Source organism: Callithrix jacchus, chromosome 9, assembly GCF_049354715.1.
Source record: "Callithrix jacchus isolate 240 chromosome 9, calJac240_pri, whole genome shotgun sequence".
NCBI classification, from domain to species: domain Eukaryota; kingdom Metazoa; phylum Chordata; class Mammalia; order Primates; family Cebidae; genus Callithrix; species Callithrix jacchus.
Genome location: NC_133510.1, coordinates 95,093,310 through 95,119,592, shown reverse-complemented (window position 1 = coordinate 95,119,592; position 26,283 = coordinate 95,093,310). Strand labels below are relative to the sequence as shown.

The window sequence follows — 26,283 nt, the reverse complement described above, 5'->3', positions numbered from 1 at the left end:
TTAGCATTGTGACAGCAAAAATAAGGGGCACTAGGAAAATCAGGAAATGTAATGTCACTGGAGAACATTGTTTTTTTTTAAAAAACTTTTCTATTGTAGCCCTTCTTAGTAAAAGTGGAAATTATAGCAACTGATTTCGTATTAGCAAATAAGGGGAACAGTGAAGAGCACGTGAAAACTGGAAAATATTTTATTTCTTAAAAACTCTTTATCTTTGAAAACATCTTCATATGCAAACATATAAACCCCACATTTCCAATGACAAATCCAATTCTTTTTCTTTTTTTAAAGCAAAACAAAAACCTAAAACCAAATAGAATAGTGAAGTTGTAGAAAAACATGGGTAGTCTTGTAGTTCACTCTCTAAAGTCTTTGTGTATTCCCTCCAAAACCATGGTTTGTGGTCCTAGATAATACATTTAGGCAGCAAATCACATGTTCCCTTTGAGGGTATAATGTGATGATTCTCAAAAGGATCTCTGCTCCCCCTTGATCATATTTACACAATTAACTCGCCCTTTAAATGCTTAATATATCTCAAAATGATGGCTATTTTCACTTGATTGGAATTTTGATTAGGAAGACATTTGGTGATTTCTTTCCATTTCACCTCTAAATTGTAGCTTATCAGTGGCAATTTCCACTTAGCTCTCAATAAATTTTAGAAATAGATGTCAAAATAAGAAAACATTAAGGGAATGGGAAAGTCCTAACAATATTATAGGGTTGATAGCAACTTTTAAATTACACCAGAGATTACTGAAAGGTAATGCACTTTTCAACTTTTTCAAAGTCTTTATTTGCTATTATGGTTTAAAAAGTCAATTAGAAAGATTATGTCATTGAATAATTATAATCAAAATAGAGGATAATTCAACTTTTTCAAGTTTTCTTTGACAATAAAATTGGTATAATTAAAGTGCGCTTCTTCTGTTAACCATTAACAAACAAATTTTCACACTTATGGATGGCATAATTTCATCAGATCATACATCATTCCTTTAACCATCTCTGGATTTGTTTTCAGTCATAACAGATTATTGCTGCCCTCTCAGTTGCTTTCCTCATGACAAATAAAGTGTGTCTTTGAGAATTTTGGCTTGACTTTGCAATAGCCCATGACACCTATTTAAATATATGTTCTTTTTTTGAGGTCGAAATTTTACTTCTAAGTAAATACTCTATGATGATGAATATTACACATCAATTTGGCTAGAATAAGACAAAAATGTGTCATTTATTTTTGGTGACACACTAGTCTAGATGTGAAGATATTTTGTAGATAAGAGTAATATAAACAAACCTACCTTAACATTTATTTTAATTTGATTTAAAGAAAAGATATGGGTGGGCCTCATCTAGTCAAGTTAAATGTCTTAAAAGCAAAAACTGAGTTTTTCCAGAGAAGAGAGAATTCTGCAATTTTGCCTCAAGACTGTAACTTAGAAATCATTCCCCAGTTTCCAGACTGCCAGTCTGAGCTAAATGTCAACTCTTAGCTGAGTTTCCAGCCTGCTGGAATGGAAACTCACAAATGGACTTTCCAGGTTCTACAACCATGAATCAATTCCTTAAAATCTCCCTCTCTACACAGGCACACACCTATAGGTTCAGTTTCTTTGAAGAATGCTGAGTGATATAAATTTTGGTACTGGGAGTGGTTCTAGAAGAACAGAATCTTCAGAATAAATTTTCTGAATTGAATCTCGGATTTTCTAGAATTGGTACTCTAACCTGGTTAGATATAAAAGAACTAATGTCTCTATTTCTAGTAGTAAAGAGAGCACTGATGTTTTGTGATGTGATGTGGCAAGAAAACTATGCAAAATGTCTCCATTGAATACAATGGATATATTAAAATACATTGAAAATATCTCCTAATCAAATATAAGAGGAAGTTCTGGATGATCATGTATTTAATATTTTAGGACATTCTGTCAAACTATCAAGTAAAATGAGATGAGCTGATTGCTCCTAATTATGCTGGACAAAGTGGTTACAGAAAAGGATGAGCTCATGGTTTCAAATTCTTGGCTTAAGTACCACATAACTGACCTGAAAGTTTCCATGTCTATCTTGAAACACACACACACACACACACACACACCCCTTATCTTGTGTAGCATCAGAACTGAGATTGTTGAAAACTTAACCCATAGTCTCAACCTGTAAGTAGCTGAATTACAACAAAAATATAATTTCCAAAATCAAAGGGTGTCTGCTATTAATATTAGGGCACTGATTAGGAAGAAATGGAATCCTCAAAACTAGAGTGGGATGCACGAGCAGTGTTAATGGAGCTGAGGACACTGAATTCTAAAATTCTGCTGTCGTCTTTAGCAGCAGCCCTTCCACACCTGTCCAAGGACATTAAACCTGCCTTACCTGAGGAAATTAAATGGGCTTTGAGTCGCCTTGCAAGACTTTGTTACTTCTCAGAATCCACCCCCAACACCCACCTTGCTAGACTGCTAACTAGACTCAAATCCTAGATGACCCAAAAGGTGAAATGCAAAGTGTGGCCCATGAAGAGTTGCTCTATATTCCAAAAGAACTACAGGAGTTTTCTAACTCCTACATAGAAATTTGAGGAATGTGTTTATTGCTTAATATTTCTAACATTTTGGGTGATTTTTGTTGTTGATATTGAGGTAACTTCTACATCCTTATAATTTTTTGTCTTTTTTCTATCAACAAGTAAATGACATGTGGTAAAGCTCCCAGTATGATGGTAAGTTTGTCTATTTTCATTGTTAGTTATGTCAAATTTTCTTTAGGTATTTTATAGACAGGCTGGTATGTTCACATTTTGCATTCTAATCTTTGCTTGGATAAGTTATTGTAGCATTATGAAATATGTCATCATCTGATATTATTGTTCTGTCAAATCTTTCTTGGGGTTGTACAGCTTATCTTCTGTTATTGTTTCACTTCTCACTTTTGTATATATTTCTTTTCAATTGTATCTCCTGTTAGCAGCATAAATTAGTTTTTTTCTATTAATTATTTTAAACTTCAACTTTTATATGGTGTGCTTAATCTATTTAGACTTAATAAAAATCAGATATATTTGACTTTAAATTTCACACTTCATTTTTCCATTTTCTATTGTTTTTGTTCCTTTATCTTTCTTAGAACCAATGAAATTGTTTTTAAATTTTTTCCCTTTATTAGCTTATTTTTATAATATTTTGCTTTTACTTTTACTCAAAAAATGACAGCGTGCTTCCTTATCTTAATATATTTATATAAATTAGTACATTTTTTACTTTAAATAACTTAAGGACCATAGAACCTCTCTCTCCACTTGAGCCTACTATTTAGTTTTTCTATTTTCTTCTAAGTTCCTAGCTTCAGTGTTATATTGTCATGCATTTTAATTTTATATTTATTTACTGTTATCATTGGTTTTTATTCCTCTCTCTATTTCTGTGTTTTCAGTTGTAATTATATTCTTTTGCATGAACAATACTCACTTTATTTGAAACAACTGACAACAAACTCAGTTTTTGTTTTTAGACAAATTTCTTATTTTCTTTTTACTTGGAGGATTTTTCTTTCAGGCACAGCATTCTAGTTTGGCAGTTTTATCTTTTAGCTCTCTAGTAACCGAATCATATTATCTTCTAGTTTCCATTGCTTATGTTATATAGTCAGCTATAGATGATATTGTTGCTCTTTCAAAGATAATGTGCCTTTTGTTTAAATCAATATATTCTCTATGTATTTAACTTTCAGAAAATTGAGGTTTTGTTTGTATACATTCCACTTTCAGTACATAGCTTCTTTTAACTTTGGGGTTTCTTGTCTTATTATTTTGGGAAAATTTCTAGCCACTGTTTTCACTCACTGCCTTTGTTTTATTATTCTCTGACCTCATATCATATCATCTCACCTAACCTCACCTTCTCTTATTTCTCTCTTTCCTTGTAATTGGGGTATTTAGAAGAAAGATTAAAATTTTTGATCATGTTTAATAAATCTTGTAGGCTTTCTACAGTATTTTCAATACTTTTTTTCTGTTATCTACACTCTTTTCTGATGATGTATCTTCCTATTCACTAACTCTCACTCTAACCATATTCTTAATGTTATTTCTGCAGTTACCATGTGATTCATGTTATCAGTGCAAGTAGTTTGCTGACATTATTTATCATATACCTTATTATCAACATCATATTATTATTATTATTTTATTTTTAGTAATAGATGGGGTTTCACCATGTTGGCTTTTGCTGGTCTTGAACTCCTGCCCTCAGGTGATCCATTCACCTCGTCTTCCCAAAGTGCTGAAATTAAAGGCATGAGCCATCATGCTGGCTGGAGCAAATCAATTTTATCAGCCTGTGATAAGACTGATTTGAGGCTGGATTTCTGCCTTTGCAAATGGGTTTATTTGAGTTTGCTCTAATGCCAGTTGAAACCCTGAAGTGTTTACTGAAGCCCATCTTCTCTGGCAGGTCTTGAACTAAATGTTTGTCTCTACTACCCATGAAATTGGCAAACCTCCATTCAGCTTCTTAGCATTTTGGCTAAAATTAATATATCAGCAAGTGCTTAGAAAAGTGCCAAGTGTTAGGCTCGCCTGTTAGCACTCCTCTTCCTTTCTGGGATTTTGGCACCTCAAGTTCTGGCTGCATTGGTAAACATCAATCCTTATTTTCACTTTTCTTATGCTAAGAACCTGCCTAAAGCTATGATTGATTTTTCTGTACCTGGACCCTTTACACAAATAAGCAAAGGAAAGGTGGCACAGAAATTTGGGCACTGCTTGGTATAATTATTCTCTGCAAGATCTTGGTTCCTCAAGGGCTGGTTGCTGAAGTAGTTCTTCAATATTTTAAAATAATTAAAGCCATTTTTAAGGTTTTTATAATTGTCCTTAGTGATCTGTTTTGTCTTCTATAGGCTAGTTTTTCCTTATTGAATTATAGTAATTTTATTAGGCTATCAGCAAAGAAAGCAAGGTATTTTATAAAGGAGACATTGAATCACTCTATAGAATACCAAATAAACTCTTTTTGATTAAAGTTTATGGTTACATGTTTTCAATTCTTTGCATAATAGTTATCATAAAATATACATACTTGAAAATGAAAAACTAAAATATAAAGATTTATTGGTTCTATCCTCTGAAAAGACAGCACCAGTTCCATCATACACAGATATAGGTATCTGTCTTCCTTTAGATCATACCTAATATTCTCAGAGTTGATAATGTGTTAATTAAAATGCATATCACATATGTTTCTCTAGGCTGACATAAATTTCAAGTGGTGCTCTAAAATTAATTTTTGATATCCAGTAGATTATCAGATTAACTGAATCATATGGCAACTCACAAAATATATGAGTAAATAATTATATACCGTAGAAAACAAACATCTGAATCTGTGTTCATTTTTGAAGCATGCATTTATTCTACATAGATGCAAGTCTTTCCCCAGTCTGCCTGTTTCCCATCTCTTTCTCTCTTTCTCCATATATATGTAAATATTTCTATAGACCTGTATATGGAAATATATAAATACATACATGTATTAGTCTGCATATTTATGTGTGTGTGTTAGTCTGCCTGAGGCTGCTATAACAAAATATCATAGACTGTGTAGCTTAAACAACAGAAATTTAATTTCTCACAGCTCTGGAGTTTGGAAGTCCAAAATTAAGATGCCAGCAGGGTTGGTTTCTGGTGAGGCCTTGCTCACTCTCTCCTTGGTTTGTAGAAAACACCTTATTGCTGTGTCCTTACATGGTCATTCTCTGTAAGAGAGTGCTCTTGTTTCTTTATCAACTTAAAAGGACATCAGTCCTATTGAATTAGGACTCACTCTAATGACCTCAGTTAACCTTAATTACCTCTTTAAAGTTTCTAATTCCAAATACAGCTCTATTAGGAGTTAAGACTTTAATATACAAATTTTGGGTGGGCAAAATTCAATTCATAACATTCTGCCCCTCACCCCACCCAAAGTTTATTTCTTTCTCGCATGCAAAATACTTTCACCCCCATCCCAACATACCCTAAAGTCTTAACTCACTTCAGCATCATTTCAAAGTCTCAAATCTTAACTAAATATCATCAAAATTAGATAAGGGTGAGATTCAATGTATAATTCATCCTTAGGCAAAATTCCTCTGCAGTTATGAACCTGTGAAACCAGACAACTCATATGCTTTCAAAATACAATGCTAGCATAGGCACAGGGTAGGCATTCTGATTCCGAAAATGGAAAATCTGAAAGAACAAAGGAGTTAGATATCCCAAGCAAGTCTAAAATCTAACAAGGCAAATTCCATTTGATCATAAGTCTCAAGAATAATCCTCTTTGGTTTGATGCTCTGCCCTTTGGATCCCTTGGGGTGATATCTTCACCTCCTCTACTCTGCACAGAAGCCCCATTCCTATGGCCTGGGCATCCCTGCCCCTGAGATACTGAGCAGGGCATCCTGGCCTGCTGAAACCTAGGAGGTGGCCCTCTCCCTCTGAGACCAAAGAGAAAACATCTTTGCCTTGTTGGGTATGTGATGGGAATAGCAACCCTCATGCTCTCTGAATCACTTTCAGGGTTATTCTTCCTGTTTCTTAAATAATAAGGAATGTTTGAAGCCAGCTAATTCTACTTTCTTATTCTGTAGAGTCCCAGAAGTCTGACAGCCTTCTTTTATTACATACAATTCTTTTTCATTTATTCCAGCTGTCAGTGCTTCTGCTGATGTAATTCCATCTCTGTTCCTGTCTTCAGCTGAGATGGCTGATTAAATTCATAAGTAGTCTCTTTAAGGAGCAAATTTCCAGCCATACACATGGTCTCTCTAGAATACGCTTTCCATTTTTTTTGCAATAGGGATAGTCTGATAATTTTCCAGACCTTCAAATTCTGGTTCCATCTTGTGTAAAAATTTAATCAATTTGTATATCTCCTCTCACCTTTTATAAGCAATAAGGAAAAATCCAGCCTCTCCTTCAAACCTGTGCTTAGACATCTTCTCTGCTAAATATCCAAGGACATCATTCACATATTTTACCTTCCACAAAAGACTAGAACACAATTAAGTGAAGTTCTTTGCCACTTTATGACAAGAGTGCCTTTCCTCCAATTTCCAATAACATATTTCTCACTTTGAGACCTCACCAGAAGCACCTTTGTTCATATTTCTACTAATATTCTGTTCATGATGATATAAGTGTTCTCTAAGATGAGACATTTTTTCTACATATCTCCTCATTTATATGTTTGTAAGTATATGCGTATACATATATACATATACATATATATTATACACATAAACATATATATACATGTTTATACATGTATACATATACATTATACACATATATACATATACATTATACACATAAATACACACCTTCTGCCTAACATACTAGATGGGATCTTTGGGAGGCAATTCTAACCTTCAGCCTAACATACTAGATGGGATCTTTGGGAGGCAATTAGGTCACAAGGTAGAGCCCTCATAATTAAAATTAGGACCCATATAAAAGGAACTCAGAGTTCACTTGCCCTCCTTCTGTAATGTAGGATACAAGAAGATGGCAGTCCTTAGATAGCACTCACAAAAACCTGACCATGTTGGCACCCTTATCCTGGACTTCTAGGCTCCAGAACTGTGAGAAAATAAATTTAAATTTTTATAAGCCACCTTACTCTATGATACATCGTTAAGAAAGACAGAGATAGATACCTAGAACCATAGATAGACGATGGCACATTTTTAAATGGAAGCATTGTCATCTTTTTAACACAAAAAAGTTAAAGGTGCATTCTTAGAATTACTATTACACAGGCAAGACAATTGCTTCTATTGATTCAAATGTATATTCTAACATCAGCAAGAAAATTTCTGAGGAGTAATTGTAATATCTGGTAATATCTGGTTTAAGAAAGATGAGAATTTTATGGAATGCTTCATTTTAAATGATGCATATTCAGAACACTGGCTAATGGAATGAGGTTTAGTAATATATGTTTTAATATGCAGTCTCAAAACTGCTGTCACTATGAAGTATACAAAAACAACTAGGAGTATTTAACTTGAATACATAATCTAAGTAGATATACATAGATATAACTCATTACAAAGTTATGAGTTAAAAGAACCAAAATTATTTCATTTTGTCAGTAGAGTCTGAAGGCCATTCAGTCATCTGCTTTTCCCCTGACATATTAGCACTATAGCAAAACCCAAAATGAATATTTTTTCCAAAATCTAATTTTTTATTGACTACTAATATGTTTGACTTTCTCCACTACCTTTTCATTTTTTTAGTAACCTTCTCTACAGTTATAAAACATTGCTTCTTTTACATGGATTTATAATAAAAAGAAGTTTTATAAATTTTATGACATCTTTTTCTGACATTTTCATTGTTCACATGCATAGAAATTGCTTCCTGTTTCATCAGATCTTCTCATTTTACTGAGGCATTTTTCAAGTCAGTTTGAGTGGTTGTTCATTATTTTTATAAATTGCGACACTCGTATGGTTTACTATAGAATGATGCTTTTGTGACAGTTGTAATTTGAGAGCATGTCTCTGTTAACTTTAATTCCATCTTTTTTCTTCACTGTAATGTTCAAAATGCCAATACAATGCATCTTCATTTACCAATTGAAAATTCCTGCTCCCAAGGCACCAAGGGTCTACTAAAGAATATGCCACTAAGACGTTTGCATTTTTGCAAGTCTTAGGCATCGCATAGGGTTCACACTAGACTCAGATAGCTGTGTGGAGCAAATGTTCAAATATGTGTCAGAATTTGTTCATTTTAACATCACTGGGACTTTCAAAGAACAAATGCCATCTATGTGGCAAATAAAACACTATTAAAGGATTTAATAGCATTACTCATAACAGTTACCTCAATGATCATGCTGAATTGATCTATTCTGAATTTATTCCAGATTAAAACATCTTGACAGACTGTTGCTTCTACTGCTGCTGCTGCTGCTGTATCCCTAAACTTTTCTTCATATGGCCATTACTTTTGATATGCCAATAGGAACCATATCAGTGACAGAAGAATAAGGATGCTTGTGGAATCCTCAGGGATAGAAGCAGCAGTGTGAAGCAGCTGGAGTATGAAGACATATGGCAGAGGCAGCACTGAGTGGAAGCAGAGGCAAAAAGGAAGGATTCCGGGGAGTTCAGGATTAGCAGGAGAGATGACAAAGTCAAGGGGCATTTTAGTGGAAGAAGGTAGAAATTTATTCTAAATAAGCTACATATTCTGATTTCAGTGCTCAGTCCATTGTATTTTTTAAGTTTTAAAAAAATTCCAAGTTATATTTTATTTCATCATTCATAATCATTAATTAAGCATATATTAATATTTAATGTGCATTTATTTTATGCCCTGGGTCTGTTGTAGATATTGGAGATATATTGTAAATTAACAAAATATTTTTTAAATGTCTTCCTAATTGAAGTTGGCATCCTTGTCGATGAAATCATATATTATAGAACAAACATATATATTGTCATAATTTTTAATAGTATGCATGTAAAATGCTTAGTGAAGTACATCATGTAAATAATAATCTCTAAATAAATGTAACATTGTTATTTTTGGAAAATGTATACCACTAATGCCATATCAGAGAGCTAAAATCTCAAATACAAGAAATCATCTGCTCAAACTCATTCTGTTGCCCAGGCTGGAGTGCCATGGTGGGATCTTGGCTCACTGCAACCTCTTCATCTTGAGTTCAAGTGATTCTTCTCCCTCAGCCTCCTGAGTAGCTTGTATTACAGGCACATGTCATCATGACCAGCTAATTTTTGTACTTTTAGTAGAGGTAGGGTTTTGCCATGATGGCCAGTCTGGTATTGAACTCCTGACCTCAGGTGATCTCCCAGTCTTGGCCTCCCAAAGTGCTGGGATTACATGTGTGAGCCACCATGCCTGGCCATCTGGCTTCTTATGTTCACCATAATAGTATTGAGCTACACCCATGTTGTTGATTTTATTACTGTATTATTACAATATAGTATATTTTATGAATATACTATAATTTTTAATCCATTATTTTATTAATGAACATTTGGTAGTTTCTAGTCTTTGGCTATTATCTATAAATCTTTCTAACTATCCTGTACAAGTAATTTTGTATACATGTATTTTCACTCTTCAGTAAATACCTAGCTGCATCTTGGTGTTTTGTGGGAAACTACCAGATACTTTTCCAAAATGGTTGAAAATTTTATATGCTACCAGTATATTAAGAGAGTTTATGCTGCTGCACTTTTTACACAACTTTAGTTATCAGTTGTTTTAATTTTAGGCCTTCTAGTAGATAAAAGCTCACAGACACAGCTCATTGTGGTTTCAATATTTATTTCCCTGATGACTGATAAGCACCTTTGTATGTTCTTACTGGATGTTTGTTTAGATTTTGCTCATTTTTCACCAGGTTTGCCTTTTGTATGCATTTCGCATACAATTCCTTTGTCAGAGAGATGGTGTTACAGTCTGAACTTTGTCCCGCAATATCCATACATTGAAATGTAAAATCCCCGATGTGACTGTATTCGGAAAAAGGCATAAGGAGGTAATAAAGGTGAGATGAGGTCATGAGAAGGCAGCCATCTACAAGGCAGGAAGAGAGGCTTAACCAGAAACTAATCTTGGTGGCACTTTGATGTTTGACTTCTAACCTCCAGAACTATGAGAAAATAAATTTCTGTTGTTTGAGACATGCGGTCTATGATCTTTTATTATGAAAGTCCCTGCAGAGTAATACAGATTTTTTGCAAATACTTTTCTTTCAAGCTGTGGCTTGTGTTTTCAAGGATGCAAAGTTATTTCCCTTATTTTTTCTTCTAGAAACTATTATTTTAAGCACTCTACATGTATGCATGACTCATGCCAAAGTATTTTTGATATGATATGAGATTTTACCACTAAATTATCACAGCAACTTTGCTGAAAGCCAATTAGACTGTGCATCTACTATTGCCTGGTAAGTATAGACTTCCTACTCTGATCCATTGTTCTCCTTGTTCATCACTGTGTTGGTAACATACTGTCTTGATTAATGAAGCTATATTGTAAGCCTTATAATATTATTTTATATTTTAAAATTTATATTATACATAATAATTTTTTGTTATATTTATATAATTTATATAATATATATATGTATAATATATTGTTTTATATTAAATTTAAAATTGTAGTGCATATATGAAATACATAAATATATAATTCTTATTATAAGAAATCAGGCAGTGTATGTCCTCCTAATTTATTGTTGCTTTTAGTGTTGTTTTGACTATTCCAGGTCCTTTGAAATTCCAGAATAATTGGTTAGTCAATTTGTAACAAATTGGTTGTTGGGTTTTTTTTATTGGGATTTATTTGAATCTATATAATTATTTAAGAACAAACATTTTAACAATATTGAATCTTCCAATCCATGAAAATGATTTATCTTGCCATTAATTCTTCTTTAATTTCTCCCAAAAATGGTTTTAGTGCAGATATATTGCATATTTTCCACTGATTTCATTGCTAATATTTTATTGATTTTTATGCCATGGCAAATGGTATTGGGCTTCAATTAAATTTTCCACTTTTTGGTGCTATTACAACTTTTCTTTTATGTGTTGACCATGTATCCAGTGAATTTGAAAAAAATTAAACATTATAAAATATATTTCTTAAGATTTTCACAAATCCAATCATTTTATGTGTGAGTAAAGAGAGGTTTACTTACTTTTCAGTCATGATTTTGCTGGATAGCACTGGTAAGACTTCTAATATAATGTTAAATAAAGTAATGAGAACTCACATTCTTGCCTTGTTTGAAATCTTAGGGAGAAAGAATCAATATTTTGCCATTACATATGATGTTAGCTTGAGGTTTTTAAGAAAAATACTTCATCAGATTAAGAAAATTTTCATTTATTTTTATTTTACTCTGTGCTATTAACATGATTAGCTATTAAAGATGGTCTAATGATGTACTCATAATATTTCTCTTTTATTACATTAGAGTCATGTTTTAGATTAATTGCTCTTCAAATGTTAAACCAATCCTGCATTCAGTAGATATGTTCCATATAATAATAGCTTATACTTTATACTTATTATTGAACTCAATTTGCTAATTTTTTTTAAAGTATTTTTATCTGTGTGTTTCAGTGAATTTCTAGTTATATAAGTTGATATTTTTCACCAGTTTGACAAGTTTTAAGCCATTATTAATTTAAATATTTTTCTCTATTTTTCTCTCCCCTCCTAGAATCACACTCATTGCTGTATTACTTGGTATTTTCCTATATATTACTAAATCTTCATTTATTTACTTTATTATTTTGAAATATTCACTTTATGGCATTTCTATTGATCTGCCATTAATTTCACTTACTCTTTTTTCTCTACTGTCTAATAAGCTGCTTAATCCATTCAATAAATTTTTAAAAATATATAATACATTTTTAGTATTTTCATTTTCATTTTATAGTTTTCATTCCTCTGCAATTTCAAAATTCTTCCCTCATATGTCCATAATTTTATTTACTTTCCTTAAACATATTTTAAGAACTGTATTAAATCCTTTTTGTTAACTCAAAGTCTATCTCATCACTGACTGCTTTTGATGCTAAATACATTTCACGTTTTTCTGTTGTTTTACATAGCGGGTACGTTTTTAAAAATTGTGTACATTGAATGTTACCTTAAAAGGAGAGATAATTTCTTTTTTTTATATGGTACTGATTTGTCTTGATAATAAAATCCTGACAGATTTTCTGTATTTTATTAAGCTTTATTTATGATTAGTTAGGATGTCTTTATTTTTTCTGTCTTCTCAATTAAAGGGTTATATTCTGATTCACAGCTGGTATCCTTATCCCTATAAAACTTTCTGGGTTCTTATGTAAACTTCCAAGGGTAGGCTAGAACTCTAATGGCTCCAGTACTGTATGACCTCTTCTATTTTTCAGTCACATCTGAGCTGAACAGGACTTACTGTCTACAAAGTAACAAGCAGAGTGTTCAGCATGAACATTTGAAGCTCAGTTCTTAGGTGAATATTCTCAAACATTTCCAGGAAGAATTTTGGAATCCTTCCTTTGCAGAATTATGTATCTTTTGTCTCTCTGATCAAATTCTAGGTGTTTTGATAGCTCCAAACTCATTTACTTCTCCCTATCAATGTGCATCAGTTAATAATATGTTACCAGACAAAATGCCAGATTGAATGTGGAGTTTGTTGGTATCTATTTTTCTTCTTTCAAGGATATTTCAAGAAATATATATAAATTACTTAATGTCTTATAGCTAACTTCTATAGTAACAAGGGTAAATAAATTAGAAGTAGAAAGACAAAGATAAATTTACTTCAAAGAACCAACAGATGGTAGCAAACTTATTCACAAAAATATATTACAAGAAACAGAGTTAGATAAAAAGTGTTCAGACAACCAAAAATTGAGAGATTTTTCCACAAGCAGACCCCTCACTATAAAAAACTTTGAAGAAGATGGAATATTTAATCAGAAGTAAAATTCTTCCAGATGAAATTGTTGAGATAAAAGAAAAAACAAATTTAAAAGAACAACAAAAGAGTGTAGTATGTGAGTAAATTTAAAGAAATGATATAAAATAACAGAATACAAGCAAAATACATTAAGATAAACATAACTGCTACAAATAAACTTATAGAGATAAATGGTGTTAAAATGTTCCAAGATCTTGGATTATGTAAAAGGAGAGAAAACATTGGTAGATATATTATAAAATTAAGCACATATATTTCAATGACTAGAGTAACATCAAAACCATTGAAAACAGCATATAACTTTCAAACAGATAGGAGGTGCCTGTGGACTCTTGTTTGGCTGTAATTTCTGCTACTTTCTATTAAAACTATCTTATTTTCTGTATACTAAGCTGCTTTAGCTTTAGGCTGGTCATTTTCCTTGTAATTTTATTTGCATAAATGTTTAAGACCCGGGATGATGGTCGATCCCTCCAGGAAAGATGTGTAAATGTTTCTACCATTTGCTTTGGTAAATAAATAAATGCCATTAAGTGAAAACTTTTAAGAAAAAACATTATTGAGAACCAAAAAAACATATGGATTCACACATTTTTCAAAGAAAAGGATGATAATTCAGAACATAGACTTTAAAAAATAGTCGTTATATTTATATAGTAAGTTACATGTTAAATGACACATACAATATAAAATAATTGAAAAAAAATGCATAATGGGCACAGACAAAAATGCTGATCCTTGTACATATTACTAGTATAGTAACTCTATTCTAGAAGTATACAAAAATCAAAATGTAAAAATTTGGATTCTAGATATTTACTGAAGCAAAAATATTAATGCTCAGAACAGAAAGTTAAAAAACCCAGCAGTTTTATAACTCATGAAACAATTTTAATCAAGCAGAAATATACCATTAGGAAATCTTGAGATAGTAGAAATGAAGTATTATTAAACTATTTTAAATATAGCCAAGATACATATTAATATAGGCATTGAAAAATTAAACATTTTTTAAATTTTGATTCTTGAGAATTATAATTAATGTGTTAAATTATTTATTTTTTTAGTGATTTTATCATATTTAAAATTCCCCCTTGAATAATTGCTTTCCTAAAGTGCGATATTTGAATATGGAGTTTCAAGAGTAACAAACAATTTATCTTATAATCAGTTGCAAAATATATATAATTTTCATAATTTGTTTGGTATCTACATGTATTTTAATCATCTAAAAGCAATATTTTTGTTGTGACCAGAAATTAGATATTCATTGTGGGAACGCTCCCATGTGAGACCGCCAAGTAGTGGGTCACACCATATGGTTGAGCTTGACCCAGACACTGGCCCCCTGTTGGAGGTAGTCGAGCTATGGGGAAGAAGGACTGCAAGAAGGCTTATGTGATATACAAAAAATAACATGAGTTATTGTGCTGAGGTGATGGGAGGCATGGTGTCCACTTTTGATTCTCATGGTGTCTACTTTTGGTTCTCACAGTGTCCACTTTTGTTTCTCTATTCATTATAGTTTCTTCTTAAAGTTATGAGTTAAATCTTCAAAGCAAGCTGATAGTAAAAATTGCTTTGTTTATGTCTTTCCTGCACCTGGACCTTTGATGCAGTATTTACAATACTGCTTGTGACTTAATGATTTATAATGTAGCCTGTGATTTTCATGTGAAACTCCTGCCCTAGATAAATAGTTTCTTTTAAATTTTTAAACTTAGATATTGCACCTGGACTCTTGTGACTGATAATTGCAACCCCTGCTTTAACCTGATTATGTATCTCCCTGTTCCCAGCATATTTATCCAAAATATGGTGACTTGTGATTGTATTGTAAAACTTTCTGTTCCCATGAAACATTGATCCCATGACATAAACAGTTCTACTTGTAATGTATATAACCAGGCCCTGAGTTCAATAAAGCTGTTGGTGAAGCATCTGACTTCTCAACCCTCCAGACCCCGTCTGTTCTTTCTTCTTCTCTTCCGCACACCCCCTTCTCCAGGTTGGGAACCTCTTGCTGGCCAAGAGCCCCTGGCAGACGTGCCGGCCCCCACAATTCATAATGCTAACAGATTTTCAAATAATCTGGATATTATTATATGTAACAAATATTTCTAATGTTTGAAATTTCCTATAAAACTGGTTCTTAAACCCTTCAACTACTAGAAGTTTTCAATGAAGATTCATAAATATGTACTTTACCTAATTTATAATAAATATGGCATAATAAGTACATTTTCTTTCTTGACTCTATATTTCTAGAGTGTTAATTCAGATTTCCATATGAATCAGGTTTACTTTGACCTAAAATTAATTTGAACCTCCCTATAGTGGTACTTTGTGAACTTCATGTTTTGAATTATTTCAGTTTCTGACATTTGTGTATTAATATTTTTAAAGGTAGGTTATTTTCTGACGTGTTCTATTTAGCTCACATTTATCAAAAAAAAATAAAAATATTAAGCAATTATTGCTTTCTTCTCTTTATAAAATGTGGGCAGGTCTACTATGGGGTAGTACAGAAGGTATCTTTCATCTCAAGCATAAATAGAAAGCCAATGTGCTATGGAATGAAAGTTTGACCTTTGTGAAACTCCTGTTGAAACTGTATCCCCAGTGTGGCAGTATTGAGAGATGGAGTCTTTAAGTGGTGAATGAGTCATGAAATCTCTGCTCTCATGAGTGGATGAACCGGCTCATGGATTAATGGATTAATAGGTTTATGGATTAATGTGTTATCATAGGAGTGGAACTGGTTACTTTATAAGAAGAGGAAGAAGTACATGAGCTATCAAGCTCAGGTTGAGATACGCTGTGCCACCTCTGGACTCTGAAGAAGATGTTCACCAGCAAGAAGGCTCTAACAACATTTAGCCCCTCAACCTTAGACTTCTCAACCTCCATAACTGTCAGAAATAATTTTTTTCTTTATAAATTATGCAGTTTTAGATGTACTTTTATAAGCAACACAATCTTTGAAAAATATTGGGGGAGAATTGCCAAACACTGAATTCCTTGACTGTGTGCAACATCTACAGAGGGGCAAATGTGTAAAAAGCATAAACCAATGGTGTGGAAAAATGATTACAGTAGAAATAAAGTCAGATAAAATAAATTGCTTAGTTAGTTATAGAATATTTAAATCAAATTGTGCCAACCACTAGTTATAAAATGTGATGAACTAAATTAATCATTCAACATAGTCATTAATAATCTTTTTATGTGTAAAATTTTCAATTTTCTGGCTATCTATACAATATTCAATATATTCAATATATTGAATAACATAGTACAGACTTGGATTTCTCTTAATTGGAAAGAGATTATAAAATCTGTAAGATTCTACGCAAAATGGTTATTAATTTAATTGAAGCCATACAGCTTTGGGACAAAGATTTAGATTTTGAAATATTAAAAAAAATAATTTTCATATGTAAAGCCAGACATTTGTATTCACCTGTGTCTTTTTCTTGGTCATAAAATACATATTATATGTAAAAATATGCATACCAAGTCATGATTTTTTTTGCATGTGAGTGTGAATTAATTAATTTAAATTCCAGAAGACTCAACACACTGGTATAAACCATTATGACAATTTTTATGAACCACTTATATTTTCGAGACCTGTTATCCTTTTTGAAGTAATAAGGACAGAGAATGTAAAAGTCAGTAGAAAAGCACAATGTAGTTAAGAGATTCATAAAATTGTGTTTGATTATAAAATACTTCAAGATATTTTTGAAGCAAAGTCAGAAATATCTATATGCATGTAGATAATGACATCTATAAGAAAGCTGAAGACAGGCTGAGCTGAAACGGTGGTGTCAGGCATTAGGTTTTGGGGTCAGAAGTTTTGGCAGAATGTAGTATATGATAGGATAGACAGTATTTCAGTGGAAACCTACTGACTTTTCATTCTGTTTCCCTATATTCCTTTCTCTTTCCTGTCTTTCACTCTTATTTCTTTCAATCCTCTCTGGTCTTTTCTTCTCTCTTCCTTTTATTTCTCTTCTCTCGCTGTCTCACCCTCTCTCTCACACACACTCTTCTTCCCAGTATTCCTTCCTCCTTCTTTTATTGAAGATATATTATGTGAAAGGTATGAGGTACACACAGTTGAAGACTATATTTTAAGTTTCATATTGGCATATCTCATATTCATTTTCAGCCTCTGGCAGTACGCACTCCTACAATATATGGTCAAACCACAAAATGAATAAACAAAACGTTCACTTTACCTCAATTTCTTTTCCTTCCTTTTTAATAAATATTTGCCAAATAACTGCCATATACCAGGTACTTTTCTATGGTGCTGAATGTAAAAAGAGAATTATAAACTGAATTTTAAGTATTTAGTAGGAGGGCTAAATAGTAATGTAAAATCTAAAAACTCTTCACAGGTATAGAAAAAAGAGGGAAAACCAAGACCAGCATTTAAACAGAAAACAAATGCTGGTCTCGGTTTTCCCTCTTCTATGTTGGATTATTTCTTTATTTCTGTTTGGTTTCTTTTAGCTCACTTAATCATTGCAACTTAATGAAATAATTAGTTACCCTCATTATAGATGTGAAGAGAGGCTCACATAGATTAATTACCTTTACAGTGAGATTTTCCATGCATCAAATGCCAAAGACTATTTCCTTACACTCTGCTTATTTTTTGTTTTTAATTTTACTTTAAGTTCTGGGATACATGTGCTGAACATGCAGGTTTGTTACATAAATATACACATGCCATGGTAGTTTCTTGCATCTATCAATCCATCATCTGGGTTTTAAGCCCTGTATGCTTTGGGTTTTTGTCCTAATGCTCTTTCTCTCCTTTCCACTGACTCCCGGACAGGCCCTGGTGTGTGATGTTCCCTTCCCTGTATCCTTGTGTTCTACACTATGCATTTTGAAGAATGGATTCAAGTTTATCAGGCATTGAATATGATGACGACAATGATTACAACAACAAAGATACAATAACATTCAAATAAAGAAGGAGGAAGGAGAAAACAGCATGAACAAGAAAGAAAACAAAAGGTTACTAACACAATTATGACATATACTATATCCAATTATGAGTACTACAAATATATTAAATAATTCTTCCAATCCTGAAATAACTTATATAGGTGATATGTAGGATTCAAGGTGGCAAAACTAGAGTATATCTAGTTTTTTATAAAAGCAATTTTATGAACTTTGATCCTTGTTATTCTGAAAATGAAGAATTAATGAACATTTGCAATTTATCCAAATCACTAGAAGATATTTTAAAATAATGTCTACATGGAATATAAAAATACATATATAGTAAGAATCACATTATTAAAGTTAATAAAGTATTATGCTATTAATTTATACTTTAAAAAACAGCAAACTACATACGATCAAATCAACGATGAAGTTCATTTTGGAATTTTTACAAATCTTACAATTGATCAAGACAACCTGAATGTTTTCCTGAGCGTGACTAAACTTTATATAAGTTTCTTCCTGCCGCTAGGTCTCCGACCTCCCTCTCATCCCAACCCATATAGAATCCAGATGGTCTAACCACAAAAGTCTCTTTCCTCCCTTAGAGCCTTTATACAACCTGTAAATCCCAGTTTGGGGCAGCGGCTTATGCCTGTAATCCCAGCACTTTGGTAGGCTGAGATGCACAGATCACTTGAGGTCAGGAGTTCAAGAGCAGCCTGGGCAACATGGCAAAACCTCTCTTCACTAAAATACAAAAAATTAGCTGGGTATGGTGGCATGTGCCTGTGATCCCAACTACTCAGGCATCTGAGGCAGAAGAATCACTTGAAACTAAGAGACAGAGATTTCGTAAGCTGAGATGACATTACTGCACCCTAGCCTGGGTGACAGAATGAGACTGTCTCAAAAACAACAACAATAATGACAAAACGTGTAAATCCTTTCTTTGTCCCTTTAAGATGTAGTTTTTTTTTTTTTTTTTTTTTTTTTTTTTTTAAGCTTCTTGCCAGTTGTTCAAATCAGGAATATCTTTACCAAGAACCTGATTCTTGAGAGCTCTCCTTTGGAAACATTCAGCAGGGCTGAGTTGAGACCGCTTTCTGATCTCTTTCCTTTGTTGCAGTAGTAGAGGTTATTTTATTTATTTATTTTTTCCTGCTTAACTTTTCCCAGTGCAATCTTTGCTTTGACATAATTACAGTCCTTCAAACTGAGGACAGTAGCATTTTGAAGAGTAAATATCTGGATTTAACATAATCCACAAATTCTAAATTCTTAAATAATAGAATGATCTTAATATACAATGATCTTAAATACTAGATTGATTACCTTCAAATTAGATTTACTTAAGTAATAAGAAGCCATGTTAGTACAAAATAAACTCATAAAGGACCTATACATTCACCATTTGCTTCTCTAACACCTTTATTTATTAGTTTCAAAAATGATTCTCAATTTTTCATTTGTATGGACCTTTTTGATCTAAACATTGTGTTCAAATATGACACTACAATTCTCTGATGTTCAAATACTATCGGTATGCATAAGAACCCTGCATTAGTAGACTTTTCCTAGTTCTTGTCTACAATTGAAGAACATATGGCTTAACAAAACTGATGATATTCTGTGGATATAATTTTTAGAAGAACTCACATTTCTTATCCACCAAGATTATATAATATTAAAAACTTTTTTATTATTTTTCTCTGAATGCAGATAGCACTTAATGGGATTTACAATAATTATATAATTAAACAATTATATTTTGTTAAAGTCAGATACCCCCCTTATGATTAAAAATCTGTAAAAGAAACTAAAGATAATTCTATTTTGTGAGTTCCCATTAGTAATACCTTCAAAGCCATAATCTTATCAGTATTCGTTAGCCAAAGGAATTATTTTCTTTCTATTAAGGAAAAATATTAATATAAAAAGTCACAACTTTTGACACAGTTATCTTTCAATATGATTCTTTTTTTTTTTTTTTTGAGATGGAGTATCGCTCTTGTTACCCAGGCTGGAGTGCAATGGCATGATCTCGGATCACCGCAACCTCTCCTCCTGGGTTCAGGCAATTCTCCTGCCTCGGCCTCTTGACTAGCTGGGATTACAGGCATGCGCCACCATGCCCAGCTAATTTTTGTATTTTTAGTAGAGATGGGGTTTCACCATGTTGACCAGGATGGTCTCGATCTCTTGACCTCGTGATCCATCCGCCTCGGTCTCCCAAAGTGCTGGGATTATAGGCGTGAGCCACCGTGCCTGGCCCCAATATGATTCTTATATTGTCAGTCATGTTGTCCAAGCTACGATATGTTTAGCAATTTTTGAAATTCTTAATATCCTTAGCATCGGCATCGGGTTTTGGGACACATGAAATTCTTTTTGGCCCCATATTTAATCAAACTAAACTTAAGCCGATTAATCTATATTTCTCAACGTGGTTTTAATAAAAGATTCTATATTTTCTATTCATCAGTGACGGAATATTCAAAGGCAGGCCTAGTCATTAAAGAGGAAGTAAATGAAGCAAGAGCATAAAAGATGTAGCTTGGTACAAATAAGAAGGTAACATTTTTCTTCTTCACTGTACCATATACTTCCTAGAGTTCTCAGTTCTTTGTTCCACAATTATCCAAAAGGAAGGTGAGAAAGAGTTTTACTTATTATTCTATAGATCAAAACAGCCACTTAGGGTACCATTTCTATCTTTAAAAAGGAAATTCGAATTTTGTCACTCAATTGCCTTTCATTTGTTCTCTTAATAATTATACAGATTGTTTCTATTACTCTTTCAAAGGTAAGGTCTGCATATTTAGGCTCACTCTTTCATTTACTTGTTTCTTGAAACTACTTTTGTTCTCCAATTTCTCTACCTAGACCATTGATCACCGTGACCTATCAATTTCAGAATATGCTTTTTTGAATCATGGTCATTATAAACACAGATTATTATACTTCAGATACATATAGTAGTTATTTTCCAATAGATATTCCCTAATCAAGTTGTGGTGTTAATCACTATGTTAACTATAAATAAAGCCATTTAAAATAAGTGGATTCACCTTGGGGCAATCACCGGCTTGCAGGTGCAATGTTCAACAAATCTTTGTGTTTCTTCGACAACAATGTCTGAAATGCAGTAAACAGAAGTGTACATAATATACCATTTTACTATAAAAACTGTGATGTACAAGTCCTTGTCTTGTTTTTTATTGTTGACAGCTTTTCTATCCTGAGATTTGCATCATCTGAACAGTCATTCACTCATAAGCTCAGCTTTAGTCCAGCTTCAGAAACACTCCAACCCTTGATCCTCAATGCTTTCTTGAGTTCTGGATCAACGGCTTCCAGTTAGAAATCAGTAAAGTTATCTGAAAGCACTCTTGAAAGAGTTTGAGTATTTTAAAATATCTCTTACACAATCATCATTTAACTATAAGGCTTCATTTATCTGTAGCTAATTAAAGTGTCAAACTTCTTTGTATTTAATTGGAATCAATATCAACTCCATGTACTTCCATATTTCCTCCGATTTTACCCAAGAGTAACACATATTATTTTGGTTTGGGATGTTTAGTTGATTACTTTGTCTCTCTCAGGAAAATAGTGTTAAACCTGGCTCATTTATTTGACAGATAGTCGATAATAGATTTCAGATCTTTGCTAGGCGCTGGGGATAAAGAAATAATAGACTTCATCTTGCTATCAGTCTGTTTCAAATCTGAATAGAGAGGGAGGTAAACCAACACATATGATAAAAAGTGGTAAGTATATTACACAGTGCTAACAAAACATAGAGGATAGACATCTAACTCAGAATATGCAGAACTGAAAGTAGCACACGGCAGTATACCTCTTTGCTTCCATTTGTCTTTTAAGGGAAAATAGCTTCTAACTGCTTCTATGGATCTCCCTCTTTTAACTTTGGTTTTTGTCAGGCAAAAGCCCTTGTCAGCTTATGCCATGCAGTCCAATTTGGAATATATACCTGTTGGACTGCATGTCATATGCTAACAAGGGTTTTGCCTGTCAAAACAAAAGCTTACATAACTTACAGCGATTTCAATCTCAATATTGTCATCTTCAGTTGATTGTTTCTGCCAATGCCTTTGCAAGTTCTACCCGTTTCCTTTGCTGTTAGTATCCTTCCTCCAGAGAAGCTGATCCATACAGGAGTTGTTTTTGTGTGGTTGCTTTGTTTTTTTTTTTTTTTTTTTACATGGCTTTGCTCTTTCTTTGCAGTTGTTGGAAAGTACACCCTGCTAATGTTATCTCAGCCATTTTCTTTGTCTACCAAGATAGAATCATTTCAGATAGTATCTTTTGCACCCTGTTTAGTCCCTGAATGTTGGAGCTGCTGGCCAGCTTAGAAGTTGATATTCCAGGTGCCTTTTTAGAGATTTGATCTCCTCAGAAAAGGAAAATATCTTTGCTACCTCCTAACATTTCTCTCAAAGAAAGACAACAACTGACTTTCTAAATTCAAAGAGTATAGCCCTAGAATCATCATTACTTTATGGCTAGTATGGAGATAAGGAGGACAGTATAAAGAAACCAATCTCCTTTACATATCCACTACTCATTCTTTTCAAATCAGTATAGATTTTTCTCTAACCACATATCATTTCACCTAATTACCTAGGAAGCAACCCTGCGAACATTCTAATCTACTGCACCCAAATGCAGTGGGTATTATATTGAACTTCTTATAAAATACTTTTATCATGGGTTTTGGACATAGAGAATATGTATCTTTAAAAGACAGGATCATTTAAAATAAGTATGGTAATTTTCCATGAAGAGGAGGGAAACATGAATGTCACAACAGTATGCCAGAACCCAAATATTTTTAAAAAGGAGGGAGCAGAAATTTTAATAAGTTTTTGTTTATTGGATTATATTTTCATTACTTAATTGATATTTCAATATCCATTCCTATTGGAGACAGTTATATGAAAGCTTTCAATCGTTATTCAAAAAGAAAAACAAAGGTAACAAAGAACACTCATTGACTGTTAGTGAGATTATTGTTTTTACAAATTGCACCCAAAGTTACTTTCATGAACCGTGTCTTTAAAAGTCTGCTCTAAATAGTGCGTTTTGTAGATTCAGCTTACCATATTTCCCAGCAGAATTCAGGATGTGACATTTCCTTTACCAACTCAATAGTTAAACTCCTGGAACGTTAGCTTTGTCTGCTGAGGGATAAGAGAATTTCTGGCTGGAGGATATGGTTCTAATTTACTTGAGATTTCCTGATAACTTTGGTTTTCTGGCTTTTAGCATCAGTGATCTAAATTGACAGATCAATTTGGGACAGAAACATGCACTTGTCAAGTTGTTTCCAAAAGTGAATCTGAGACCGAATGCTGCTTCCCAAGAACTGCTGCTGCTCTTCCTATTCCAGGCCACCCCTACTGAGACTCACTGCAATAGATTGATCGGTTCACAGATACGGGGCAAAATGATTGCACAGGGACAAAGTCATGATGGTACCATATGGTAAGTTCAGAAAATAAATACATCTTTAGGCATTTAATAAGATAGTTTTAAGTTTCTATTTCACAGTGAATAGAAATCATGTATAATATCATATATTTTTTCACTATTATTTGTAATAGTTACTTTATTATTCTCCAAATTAAAAATAACAACCACCATCACAATGGTTTATATTTAATGGTTCTTTAACATCAATTAATTAAGAGAAACCAGTATATCAATCTGAAAATGCATCAAGTTGCTAGCCATTTTTATCTAAAACTTGTGTGTAAGAATTTTATATATTCTATACACATATTGGGCTGCCTGGCATATGCTAACAAAGGCATTTGCCTGTCCAAAATCAAAGTTAAAAGGGGATAAACCTATAGAAGCAGTATGAAATGAGGATATCATTATGTGGAGGCTGAGAAAGAAAATTTCTAGAGCAAGTTCCAATGTTCTCTATCTTTATGTGACTGCCTGAAATCAAATCCCATAACCCCTTTACTTTAAACTGCTTCCTGCTTCTATTATATGCCCATATGATTTATTCCCCATCTGGGGGTCTTAGTGATCTTTGTAAACCTAAGACAGGTCTTGTTGCATCCTTCTTTAAGTTATCATTGTATTCTATAAATTATACTATTCTTCTATGGACTTCCAGGCACTATATCATCTTTTCTTGGGTCCAAATCTGTGATATTAGCTGTGACTACACTTCCAATTACACTCTGTAATCCAAATGCAGTAAATTGAATTTCTCTGTGTTTCTGTATTTCTACAAGCTTACCCTCATTTCTGTGTCTTCGTACCTCTTGTATCCTCTGCATAGATCCCTTTTCTTCTGGACTATGCATGTCATTCTCTGCTAACTCAGTTAGGTTACCTATGTTAATGAGTCTCTATCCCATTCCCAATTTCAGTTTCTTCAGAATATTTGTCATTATCTGATTTTTATGTACAGCCTATAAATATCTCTTGTAGGTTTTATGAGAATAGGGATTTTGTCTGCCTTTCTCTTATTCCATGTGAGTACTATAACAAAATGCCATAGATTGGGTGGCATAAACAATAAATGTCAATTTCTCACAGTTCTGGATGCTGAAAAGTCCAGGAACAAGGTGCTAGTTTATTTGCTTGGTGAGAGCCCTTCTGGTTTGCCGATGGCCAGCCTCTTGCTGTGTCCTCACATAGCAGAAAGAAAGATCATCTCTATTCTGTCTCTTCCTATGAGTGCACTAATTTCATTCTTTCTGATTTCACCCTCATTACCTAAAAACTTCCTAAAGAACACACCTTCAAATACCATCACATTGAGTATTAAGGCTTTCACCTATGAATTTTAGAAGACAAAAATATTTAGTTCATATCAGTCTTGTTCACTGCTTTATTCTCAGTGTCTACAGTAGTACTTGAAACATTACAAACATACACAACAGATATTTGTTGAATGATGAATGTTAGTAACTTTCATTTGGTACCAATGATCTGATACTAAAGTTACATTGCATCATATCAGTTGATTATAGATTCAATTTTCAGACCTATTCTATTTTTCTATGACCTTCACAGGGTCTTCTTGACTTATCTCTATTTCTCAATCCTGGAAAATTGAGAAAAACACTAGATTTTGAGTTATGGAGTAGTGATTATTTTCATAAGAATACTGTAATTAACAAGACCCTCTTACAATGCTTTCTGTAGCAAGCTAGAGTATAAATATATTTTTAATTTAAATCAATGCATAGACATAGGGAGCTACTTCATCATCTCTTTTTCCACAGGTTGTGCATTTTATATATGTAAGTTGTGAGACTTAATTTGCAGGGTTTAAAAACAATCAATTTCTTGCACATTTCCATGGTTTCATCCATAAGACAAAAGCAAGATCCTTAATAACAGAGTATCATTGCAATTTTCACATTGTTTTACAGTGTTAAAACTGCAACTTAACTTACTATGTAAACAAACTGCAATCTAAATTAAAAATGTACTCCTTTAATAAGTTACCAAATTTCAGCCAATGATAGTAGCCAAGTTTTAGCCAATCACAAGGTGCCAACTGACCATATTATGTTCAAATAAAGCCAATGATGAACGGTAACCAATCAAGCTGTTTCTTCGTATTTCTTCCTTTTTTTCTGCCTATAAACACTGCCTGTTCACATTGCTGTGGGAAGCTCTCTGAACTCCTTCTGCTTCTGACGTTTTTAGCAACTCCTGACTTACTCTTTACTCAAATAAACTCTGCTAAATTTAATTTGTCTAGTTTTCCTTTTAACAATCTTGT

At 32.9% G+C, this 26,283-nt stretch overlaps 1 protein-coding gene across 34 annotated transcripts in view; it reads right to left on the bottom strand.

Annotated features, from left to right (window-relative positions):
• MGAT4C (MGAT4 family member C) overlaps positions 1–26,283 on the bottom strand; it is a 934,265-nt gene that overhangs the window by 226,541 nt on the left and 681,441 nt on the right. For 8 of the 34 annotated variants that reach the window (XM_035257229.3, XM_035257235.3, XM_078338085.1 and 5 more), the window contains one exon: positions 21,572–21,638. The exons of the other annotated variants lie outside the window; for them this stretch is intronic. The gene's annotated coding sequence lies outside the window, so the exon portion shown is untranslated. The remainder of the gene's footprint in view (positions 1–21,571; positions 21,639–26,283) is intronic. 34 annotated transcript variants of the gene reach the window in all.